The 12,213-nt window shown below is 42.7% G+C and overlaps 1 protein-coding gene across 2 annotated transcripts in view; it reads right to left on the reverse strand.

Annotated features, from left to right (window-relative positions):
• The window catches only part of LOC124011276 (polycomb group RING finger protein 3), a 42,187-nt gene extending 36,459 nt beyond the window's left edge, over positions 1 to 5,728 (reverse strand). For both annotated transcript variants that reach the window (XM_046324482.1, XM_046324483.1), the window contains exon 1: positions 5,624 to 5,728. The gene's annotated coding sequence lies outside the window, so the exon portion shown is untranslated. The remainder of the gene's footprint in view (positions 1 to 5,623) is intronic.
• Positions 5,729 to 12,213: the final 6,485 nt, after the last annotated feature.

Raw genomic sequence — 12,213 nt, forward strand, 5'->3', positions numbered from 1 at the left:
CGGGCGGACACCTGGTAAATGTAGTCTCTTATGGTCAATCTTCCAATGATATGCCTACAAATACGTCACAATGCTGCAGACACCTTGGGGAAACGACAGAAAGTGCAGGCTCATTCCTGGCGCATTCATAGCCATATAAGGAGACATTGGAACACAGGGCATTCAAAATCTGGACCATTTCCTGTATGAAATTTCATCTTGGTTTCGCCTGTAGCATTCGTTCTGGGGCACTCACAGATAATATCTTTGCAGTTTTGGAAACGTCAGAGTTTTTTCTTTCCAAAGCTGTCAATTACATGCATAGTCGAGCATCTTTTCGTGACAAAATATCTTGTTTAAAACGGGAACGTTTTTTATCCAAAAATTAAAAGAGCGCCCCCTATCTCGAAGAAGTTAACACGGGAGCTTCCTATTTTAAGTTTCCGCCTATAAATGGGGGGGCAGAATGGAAGCTTTTGCTTCATTCATTTGCTGAAGGGAGGCTGGGGGAGGGCCTTGTAGCAATGATCCAGGGTCCATGTTGCACATGTAGAACAGGAGATGTGTTGATAGAATTTCGGTAGCATTTTCCTCAGATTTCCCCAGCTACAATAAATGCGGCCTCAGAATATGCGGTTTCCAGTTTGAACATAGTCCAGTGTATTTCCTTGAGAGTGGACGCAGTGTCGGCTTGGGGGGGGAATATACACGGCAGTGACGATGACCGAAGAAAATTCTCTTCGAAAGTGATGCGGTCGGCATTTGTAGGTGAGGTATTCCAGATCGGGAGAACAAAAGGTATTGAGTTCCTGTACTTTACTACAATCACACCATAAGTTGTTAATCATGAAACAAACCCACCCTACTTTAATTTTCTCTACGAGTTCTTTCTTCCCATCAGCACGATGGACAGAAAACTCTGCTGGCTGAATGGACGGGGTTCCTGGTACTGGGTCAAGTTCATGATGCTGTTGACCTTAACAAGGGCCCCAGGACCAATGGAAGCAAAATAGCCCCAAAACATCAAAGATCCACCACCATATTCTAAAGTAAGAATTAAGTATTTTATTGTGTGTCCATCAGGAGTGTGACACTAAAGAGTTGTGGCGAGCAGAATCAACAACCTCTCCATCATTCAAGACTGTTGCTTTGTGAGAAGGTGTTAAAGTTCACAGTTAGCCTTTGTTATGTAAATGAAAGCTGAAAAGTACCCAGGGCCTTGCCTTGACTCCAACTTGGAGCAGGTCTGCCGGAGTCATGGCCCAGTGAGACACGGGTGCCGGCAGGCATAGATGGAAACAGAAAAGTCTGAGCCTTTGGGTAAAACACTGGGGTAAATTCTCGATTGAAATTGGGCAACACACACACACAGACACACAGGCACAAAGAGCCCCTGTTGGCAGCCTGTGGGCAGTGGAGTGTTTGGGTCCAGTGTAGACTGGGCGACAGCCTGGGAGTAGGACACTGAGGCCTGTATCAGCAGAGGCAGCCAGGAGGAGAACACTCTTGTTGTGGCTGATGCATTGGATTCACTTCAAACACACATACACACACACACACACACACACACACACGGGTGCACGTGCACACACACACACACACACACTGTTTATTCTACTCTTCTAAATGCTCTCTGATGGTCCCAACTGACTCATGAATGAGAGTTGGCGCCAAAAGGGATAGACAGACCAAACAAGTGTTCAAATGTGAAGCAAGCTGCACTAATGTGATGAGATGCCAGAAAGCCTTCTTACGTGTTGTTATGTGTCATGCAGTGGCCAAATCAGAATAATGAGGTATGAAAATGGTGTGACCATTTTGGTTTGCGAAGTGGAGTTGCCTGATTGGTGGAACACAGCTAGAAACATTTACGCAATATGACATGGACTAGCGTGAGGAAATCCTCAGAATTGACCACACTTGTCAAACAGTGTAGTGCGTTTAGGCCCTAGCTGATTCCCTGGCCAGTTTAGGTACGGGGTAATGCAATGTACAGTGACTGCTGTAGATTGAGACAAATTGATCTTGGGTAGTGCGCAGGAACACACACATAGTCAAGGAGCTTGTGAATAAACCCTATCATCAGCAGCAGCAGTTGCATCAGACTACCGCAACAGGAGTGAGACAGAGGAGGAGATAAGGAGTAAACAAGGAAATGTGGATCCTTCAGGTTCTGTTGAGCCATGTTGTTGTCTTTCATTAACTAAGAAGCACAGCTAACAACTTTTCAGCTAACAAAGTTTCAGCCATCACCGTTTGTTTACACTAGACACTATCACCAATCAGGAACAACTATTATTGTTTTATACACCGATAACCATTCCTCTGGTTAAGGTGAACTTTGGTCAAGCGGTTGGGTTTCTCTTGAATGGCATTGCTAGACAGCTAGAGGCCCTCTTCAGAGACAGTGGGCTTAGGCCTATGTGTCTTTAAATGTGTCTTGTAGAGGATGTCCACGTTGTCAGCATAGTGTAATTTACACGTAGGAACTACATGTTCAGTCTATAACAATGCTCTCATAATGTGTATGGTGCCACTGCCTCTGTACTTCAGCGCGGATTTCGATAACGTTCCCAAATCCTTTAGGCTCTATCAGGGATTCATGGCGCGATCCCTCAGCGCATGCTTGTTTTCACCTTTGCATTATCGCAACAAATGTATACCTTTGAGTCTTGAGATAAAGTACATTTTGTATTTTTCAACTAAAATATATACTGTCGGAATGGGGGGGGGGCTGGTATAGGTGTGACACTATGCGTGAGGTGGAACGGTGACGGTGCAGCAACAGTCTCCGATTTGGAGATTTAGCCAAAAAAAACACATTTGAAAAATACAACTTTCACCTCACATCAAAAACTAGGAATTTTAATGACTTCTAGTACAAAACATTGATGTATTTCCTATTATGGAATTAGTTTTAATCAGCAAAGTACATGCCGGGGGAGTGGGAGGGGTGTACTCATGTTAATATTGTAATGACTTTGGGCAGCCCTCTTGTCATTGTTTAAAGAAATCACAAAGCTATATTCAGACGTAAGACTAAAAGGCAGTTAGTTGTAAACTAACAAATCCTAAAACAGAACCTTAACTAACAGCCGTTACACAAAGAGGGTTGGCAGTGGCACTACATAAGCAAGCGACCGCCTATTCGGTTCATGAACACAGCCTAAACCTTCTTAATTTGACCATTTTTAGCCCATCTGAAAGCCCATCTAACACACAGTTGAAATGTATCCTTACAGAATTTAGGATAGTACTTTACATTACAACACAGACTAAAGTGGTAATAAAATGGCAATAATGGGGTAATAAGTTATAAGTGACACACTGAAAATGTACTCCTCTCAGACATCCACAAGAATATAGGACGTATGGTATAGTGGGTGATTTGGGATTGGTTACTTGAATTGCTTCACAAAGCCTTCACATTACCACTTTCAAATTGGCAAGTGTTCCTGGATTCAGTCCAGTGCCCATCAGTTAACTAGAATTTAGAGATTTTGCTAAATGCATGAATGATAGGCCATGCGTCTGCTAAATGACTTAAATGTAAATGTATATACCATGGCCTGGGTAAGCATCAACAGGCTAACTAGCCCCATCTGTCAAACTCAGAAAGCAACAGCCAGTGGATCATTTGTTCCCTAAATCTTGGTTCCCTAAATCTTAATCTGTGTGTGTGTGTGTGTGTGTGTGTGTGTGTGTGTGTGTGTGTGTGTGTGTGTGTGTGTGTGTGTGTGTGTGTGTGTGTGTGTGTGTGTGTGTGTGTGTGTGTGTGTGTGTGTGTGTGTGTGTGTGTGTGTGTGTGTGTGTGTGTGTGTGTGTGCAGTGAGTGAAAACCACTGGATTAGCACAATTGGTTGTGTGAACCCGTTTTTCAGGATGTTGGCATACAACAGCAACAGTCGGGGTAGTGAACTGATACAGTTAGGACCTACTTCCCTCTATGGGTGTAATCCAATCAAGAGTGTAAGGAACTCCTACACATAATGCAGAATGTTGAGTAGGTCTGGTCTTGTTCTTAAAATGAATAGGATTTGTACATTCACAAGGTCTATAACCAACATCTTGTATTCCCTTTTTCATGTGTCTGCATAAGCTAACATAATTTCAAAGAAGGGATGAAGTGGGATATGGTTCAAAGAGGTGATATCTAGTTTCTTGTCCATCTGTTGTTTTGCTCTGCTGGTCACTGATCAGTGATTCTCATTAACAACAGTCAACACACCTTGACAAAGAAGGTGGTACGGAATGGAACTGAATGGAATTGAACCAAATCCCCCAAAATGTTGGTAGATTCCCCTAATAATTTGTATTTTGGCATTTCAGCAACACTTATTGATAGCCCTAACACTTGTACTATGACCAAAACAAACTCAACGACATTACAATGTAAATACTACAATGTAACAACAAGGTCGATGTGGTAGTAGGCTAATTACAGCGTTACCACAGGTATAAGAGCAGCTTTACATATGGGCTATTCTATACACAGTCGGGCATACTAGCCATGGCATCATGGATAGAGAGACTGCCACAAAGCTGTAGCCTATTGGCCAGTAGTTGCACCACTGTCAAGGGGCCATCAACATGTGGAATCTTTGTATGGCTACCTTAGTTCTTTGTAAAGTGTGAGTGGGTGTGTTTTTTTATTTATTTATTTATTTGACTGTTCATAGCAAAGGCTGTTATGAAGAGAAGAGCAGCCTTCTTAATTTGATCTAAGGTAGGTTTCATGACCAACGATATTGAAAATAGCCAACGGCTCTCTGCAATTTTTCCCCCTGATCAATCCATTTAAGACAAACCAGGAATGAAGAAGCTGTGCATGTCTAGATATATTTATTACTTAAAAAGCAAAGTAGGTCATGCTACAATAAAAGTTCAGTAATTTTGTTCCTGTCTGACTTTTTGAACTGTCTTGTGCTATTATGCAAGTCATAAACCATTGAATCCATATTGTCTGAAGTCAGGAAAACCCACCTATGTTTAGCTTCTTAGCCACTTATATTGCTATATTGTGCCATGACCCACAGAGTCATTTACATATTGCTGTCCCTGATTACAAGACATCAATCTACCAAAAGACAGACTTGTTGGCTCGACCCTTCACCAAAACCCCACAATGTAACAGCTCCATACAGTCAGACGGGACCGTAATAGCCCCGAAAAAGCAATAACTTTCTTTTGTCTAGATTAAATCATGTGGCGACAACTACACCATCGTGCATTTAACACCGAACTTTCGAAACCCGAAGGCGTTAACGTTGGACCATGGTTTTTCAAGAACATTCCAGGCAATGGGAATGATTGGTCTCTGCAAACAACACAAATATCATGGGAGACATGTGAGCGTCTACGAGAGCTCCCTTCCTAAAGAACAAAAAGCGTGCTTCGCTGCTATCCAAACCCTCCGGTATAATGCACTCTTCCTTGAAAAGGATCCCGGTGCCTAACTGGAGGGCCCGGCGCCGCCATACACTACAACATTGGCACATACAACAACACGTATGGCATGTCCATACCACCAAGCGGAAAAGACAGACACAAATGAATAAGAACAATACAAATCGCAGCCATAAATCAATAAAAGACGCATTAATGCATTAATACGCCTGAAATATTTCAAGTCAAACGAACTAACCTGTTTGAGAACAGTACAGTCCGCTGGATATTGGGTTGAACGCGAGTTAAATGCACTATCGGTAAAACAAAGAGGCGAAAATGTCCGGGCAATACCGAAACAGGCCGAAACACCATTTGGAGCTTTGCTGAGCATGCGCTGATTAGTCGAGGGGGAGGAGGGTTGAACGAGAGTCGACGAAAAGGTAACATTATCGGGAGCGCCCCATTCATTTAAAATAATTCACAATTTTGATACATTTCTATACATTTTAGAATTCCGGGAAATGACCCCAAAAAACACACAATGAAATCAAGGGTAATTTGTGGGCAAGACCTGCGGACTATGTTGTCAGAATAAGTTTCTTTGCTAATAGCCCACTACTGTATTAGGAGTTATGTATGTCATCTCAGTCACTTTGATGATGATAACACTATACATTGATGTCTGAGATGAAGCTGTAGCACATTAGGATGTCAAAAGTAAAAGGTGGATGCTTGTGCTAAAATGTACCCTGATATAGAATGATGTTGACAAAAAGAGCAATATTTATTTAATATTACTGCAAGATAGGGTGTTTATAAATGGCCTTGTGAACACACTTCCAATACGTTTGAGGTGTGTTCAGTGTGGATTGAGTTTCGAAGTAGGACCGGGCTCATTTGGGGAGATTTTAAAAGTCCTCCAACAAGTTTAACATATTAATCAAACATTTGATTAATTCAGACAATAACTCAGAATAGCGTTATGCCACTCCACCAATAGAGTGCCAGTTGGGTAGTGCTATTTGGTTAAGATAAGCAATTTATTCAACCTGTATTTAACATTCTATCATAAAGAGCACGTGTTCAAGTTAATTTAAAAAAACATGTTTTCACATCTCCAGAGGTTCAATTAAGAAAAATTACTATAAAAGGTGGCAATTAAAGTAACCGGGTTGATTGTAACAGGGTTGGAGTTTTCATCTTAAATCAGTCATAACTCCCATTGTGACGGGGTAATGGAATGTTGTGAGCAACAGGGAGGAGCAAATGAATGCAAGCTTCACAAAAAATAGCAATTATTAAAACATTTGTAGCCTATCTATGGTTAATGTGTTATCAAATCAAATGTATTTATATAGCCCTTCGTACATCAGCTGATATCTCAAAGTGCTGTACAGAAACCCAGCCGGGTGGAGATTATAACAGAACATGGCCAAGATGTTCAAATGTTCATAAATGACCAGCATGGTCCAATAATAATAAGGCAGAATAGTTGAAACTGGAGCAGCAGCATGGCCAGGTGGACTGGGGACAGCAAGGAGTCATCATGTCAGGTAGTCCTGAGGCATGGTCCTAGGGCTCAGGTCCTCCGAGAGAGAGAAAGAAAGAGAGAAAGAGAGAATTAGAGAGAGCACACTTAAATTCACACAGGACACCGAATAGGACAGGAGAAGTACTCCAGATATAACAAACTGACCCTAGCCCCCCGACACATAAACTACTGCAGCATAAATACTGGAGGCTGAGACAGGAGGGGTCAGGAGACACTGTGGCCCCATCCGAGGACACCCCCAGACAGGGCCAAACAGGAATGATATAACCCCACCCACTTTGCCAAAGCACAGCTCCCACACCACTAGAGGGATATCTTCAACCACCAACTTACCATCCCGAGACAAGGCTGAGTATAGCCCACAAAGATCTCCGCCACCCACAGCACAACCCTAGGGGGGGGGGGGTGCCAACCCAGATGGGATGATCACATCAGTGACTCAACCCACTCAGGTGACGCACCCCTCCCAGGGACGGTATGAGAGAGCCCCAGTAAGCCAGTGACTCAGCCCCTGTAATAGGGTTAGGGGCAGAGAATCCCAGTGGAAAGAGGGGAACCGGCCAGAGACAGCAAGGGCGGTTCGTTGCTCCAGAGCCTTCCCGTTCACCTTCCCACTCCTGGGCCAGACTACACTCAATCATATGACCCACTGAAGAGATGAGTCTTCAGTAAAGACGTCAAGGTTGAGACCGAGTTTGCGTCTCTGACATGGATAGGCAGACCGTTCCATAAAAACGGAGCTCTATAGGAGAGAGCCCTGCCTCCAGCTGTTTGCTTAGAAAATCTAGGGACAATTAGGATGCCTGCGTCTTGTGACCATAGCTTTGTTATGTTATGTAATCTGTATTTAACCAGGCAAGTCAGTTAAGAATACATTCTTATTTACAATGACATCCTACCCCAGCCAAATCCAGACGACACTGGGCACTGCCCTATGGGACTCCCAATCAAGGCCAGATGTGATACAGCCTGGATTTGAACCAGGGATTGTAGTGGTGTCTCTTGCACAGAGATGCAGTGCCTTAGACCGCTGCACCACTCAGGAGCCCTATGCTTGATCTGCTCAGTTTTCCTCCACGTAACACCAGAAAATGGTCAAAAAGAGTAGAATACTCTTTCTATACTCTTAGATAATTCAATGTTTCTTTAGAAAAACTAATTTAAAAAGGAACATTTTCACCATATTAAAATGACAGTTCAGTTCACGTAACAGAGTTGACCTTAAAATGAGGGACAAACATAAATTAATCACTAATCGCTTTAAATAAATATGAATCTTCAAAAATGACTGTCAAAGCAACTAAGTAACTAGGCCTTTACAATGATGGAAACATTTGGAGACATTGCTGCACTAAGTGGGTTAAAATCTTCCTAGAAGTCAGAAAAACATGAGGAGGGACACGTCAAAATGCTGATTTTTGGCACTTCAGCAAGTAATTATGCAAAACAAAATCACATTTATCAAATTGTCCATGTGGTCTATATTGAAATACATTTCATTTATATAACAGGAATTTAAAATGCAATATTGGTGCACAATTTCTACTCCATATATCAAAGGGACGCAAAAGGCACTTTCTTCCTGGAAGGACCCAACTGCTTAGAGGGTGGTTAAGGGCTTATGCCAGGAGATTAGGTCAAACCTTATCAGAGAATATTTGCTTTTTCAGTATGTTTCAACATAGGTACACAGTTAACAGGTAGTCCTACACACATCCTTAACATGAGTAATCAAGCACCAGAATGAAAAGCCTCTATTAATCAATTGTGTTAACCTGACTAGCCGCTTCCAGTGGCCTACACATTGACATAACAAAATCCATGTGACAACACGTGACAGCCTATCAGTGGAATCTCGTCAGAGGAGGAAGGGGTGGACCACCCCACTCAGTGAATTTCATAAAAATAAAAATGGCAAAACATTTAAAAAGTGATCCTTTTTAGATAAAACTATACAAAATATATTCACATCAACTAATAATTCATTAAAACACACTGTTTTGCAACTAAGGTCTAAAGTAGCCTCAGCCACACTCTGTATTGTAGTCCCATGGCTTAGCTTCTGTCCTCCTCTGGGTACATTGATTTCAGTACAAACCTAGAAGGCTCATGGTTCCCACCCCGTTCCATAGACTTACACAGTAATTATGACAACTTCCAGAGGACGTCCCCCAACCTATCAGAGCTCTTGCAGCATGAACTGACATGTTGTCCACCCAATCAAAGAATTAGAGAATTAATATAAACTCAGCAAAAAAAGAAACGTCCTCTCACTGTCAACTGTGTTAATTTTCAGCAAACTTAACATGTGTAAATATTTGTATGAACATAACAAGATTCAACAACTGAGACATAAACTGAACAAGTTCCACAGACATGTGACTAACAGAAATTGAATAATGTGTCCCTGAACAAAGGAGGGGTCCGAATCAAAAGTAACAGTCAGTATCTGGTGTGGCCACCAGCTGCATTAAGTACTGCAGTGCATCTCCTACTCATGGACTGCACCAGATTTGCCAGTTCTTGCTGTGACATGTTACCCCACTCTTCCACCAAGGCACCTGCAAGTTCCCGAACATTTCTGGGGGGAATGGCCCTAGCCCTCACCCTCCGATCCAACGGGTCCCAGATGTGCTGGGATTGAGATCCGGGCTCTTCGCAGGCCATGGTAGAACACTGACATTCCTATCTTGCAGGAAATCACGCACAGAACTAGCAGTATGGCTGGTGGCATTGTCATGCTGGATGGTCATGTCAGGATGAGCCTGCTGGAAGGGTACCACATGAGGGAGGAGGATGTCTTCCCTGTAACGCACAGCGTTGAGATTGCCTGAAATGGCAACAAGCTCAGTCCGATGATGCTGTGACACACCGCCCCAGACCATGGACCCTCCACATCCATATCGATCCCGCTCCAGACTACAGGCCTCGGTGTAACGCTCATTCTTTCGACGATAAACGCGGATCCGATCATCACCCCTGGTGAGACAAAACCGCGACTCGTCAGTGAAGAGCACTTTTTGCCAGTCCTGTCTGGTCCAGCGACGAACGACGATCGATCAGCTGTCTGTCCAGTCTCCCTGTAGCGCTGTCTTCGGCGTCTCACAGTGCAGACATTGCAATTTATTTCCCTGGCCACATCTGCAGTCCTCATGCAAGCCTAAAGCACATTCACACAGATGAGCAGGAACCCTGGGCATCTTTCTTTTTGTGTTTTCAGAGTCAGTAGAAAGGCCTCTTTGGTGTCCTAAGTTTTCCCTAACTGTGACCTTAATGGCCTACCGTCTGTAAGCTGTTAGTGTCTTAACGACCGTTCCACAGGTGCATGTTCATTAATTGTTTATGGTTCATTGAACAAGCATGGGAAACAGTGTTTAAACACTTTACAGTGAAGATCTGTGAAGTTATTTAGATTCTTACGACTTATCTTTGAAAGATAGTGTCCTGAAAAAGGAACATTTCTTTTTTTTCCTGAGTTTAGTACTGAAAGCATATGCTACAGCTAGCTAGCACTGCAGTGCATAAAATGTGAGTTGTTGTCTCAAAGAGAGAGAAATACAGTAGGTGAACGGTTTTGAACAAATGTATTTATTCCAAAAGCAGGAGAGAAAGAGAGATTGTCATTTTCTTTTCACCTTCGGTTTCACTTACTTAGCTAGCAAATGTAGCTAGCTAGTTTAGCATTCTCACACCCTGCTCAACTAGAGGGATGCTATGTTAGCTAGCTAGCTATGACTATCCAACACAACACTGGAACTCTTCCAAGTCAAGATACGCTTTTGGTTTGACTAATTTATTGCCACAGGGGCCCGTCGTTGAAACTGCTAATCTGCTAAACTGCTTACTGACTATACACTGTAACGTTACTGCATGATTGTAGTGGGTTTACTAACGCGGTAGTTCTATTAGCTATGTTGACTATGATGTTACTTTAGCTAATATGGTGACAACTCTGTAGGCTGTGTGTAGCAGTTATGATATCATTTGGCTTGGAAAGTTTATTTTTGCCTGGTCACGTACAGCTGATGTGTTGTGTATTGAAGTCCACAAACAAAGTGAAAAGGTGAGAGGGGGAGAGCGCATAGCTGCGAGAAGGAATACAACGTGGCTGCTATGAAGGTGAACTATGTTTTCGTGTGATCAGGGGTGTCTTTATTCTGACAATTCTGTTTTTTTATGTTTCTTTAACGGAAGCAAATGGAATGAAACAGGGAGAAACTTACCTGAATTAGCCCAATAGAAACTCTCGTTTGCAACTGTCAGACTAAAGATTACAAACTAGATCAGCCAGATGTAGGCCAGATTGTGCAAGGCAGTATTGAATGTGTCCCTGTCTGTCCCCTCAAATGTTTCTCTTGACCTGTGTGCACCTACCTTGGAAACTTTCATTCATAGGCTAGGTTGTAGCAACCTCATGATGGGTATAGGGATAATTTGAGTATCATGTAGTAGCCTTAACCTATCGATGTTACATTGAACTGGGTGAATGGAATATGCATGACAGTCATCAACTATGCTATAATAGAAATGATAAACTGGGTGGTTCGATCTCTTAATGCTGATTGGCTGACAACCGTGGTATATCAGACCATATACCCCGGGTATGACAAAACATTTATTTTTACTGCTCTAATTACATTGGTAACCAGTTTATAATAGCATTATGGCACCTCGGGGGTTTATGGTATATGGCCAATATACCACGGCTAAGGGCTGTATCCAGGCACTCCGCGTTGCACCGTGCAAAGAGTAGCCCTTAGCTGTGGTATATTGACCATATACCACACCCCCTCGTGCCTTATTGCTTAATAAGGCCATGCTCATGAAAAAAATCATGGTCATCCCTCATCTTAAACAGCACAGACCTCCAATGCAGTCTATCATACTCATCTCGTATCCTTTATCTGATGGTAACTCCTCATCTTCAGTATGAACATGAATTTTGTCACTTATAATAATTGAGCAGTTGAATAATATAATTAGGTGTGTTAGTGCTGGGCTAGAACAAAACTCTGCACACCCTCTACCTCGTTCTCCAAAGACGAATGAGCATTGAACTAGACTATCACTAGGACTCCATTTTTAGGGCTAGCCAAAGGGAGGGGCATCCGAATTGCAGTATTCCTGCTGGGGTGTAGTCATTACGCCGATTCTGTTGCAAAACGTTTCGTCTGTTACAAAACGTTTTCCGTTAACTTCAAACGGAAAACGCAAACGGGAGTTTCTATTGGACAAATTAAGGTAGGTCCCTCGCCATTTCGTAACGTTTGGTCTGTTTGCTCCATTTGGTTCTT

Source organism: Oncorhynchus gorbuscha, linkage group LG23 (genome assembly GCF_021184085.1).
Source record: "Oncorhynchus gorbuscha isolate QuinsamMale2020 ecotype Even-year linkage group LG23, OgorEven_v1.0, whole genome shotgun sequence".
Taxonomy (NCBI): Eukaryota; Metazoa; Chordata; class Actinopteri; order Salmoniformes; family Salmonidae; genus Oncorhynchus; species Oncorhynchus gorbuscha.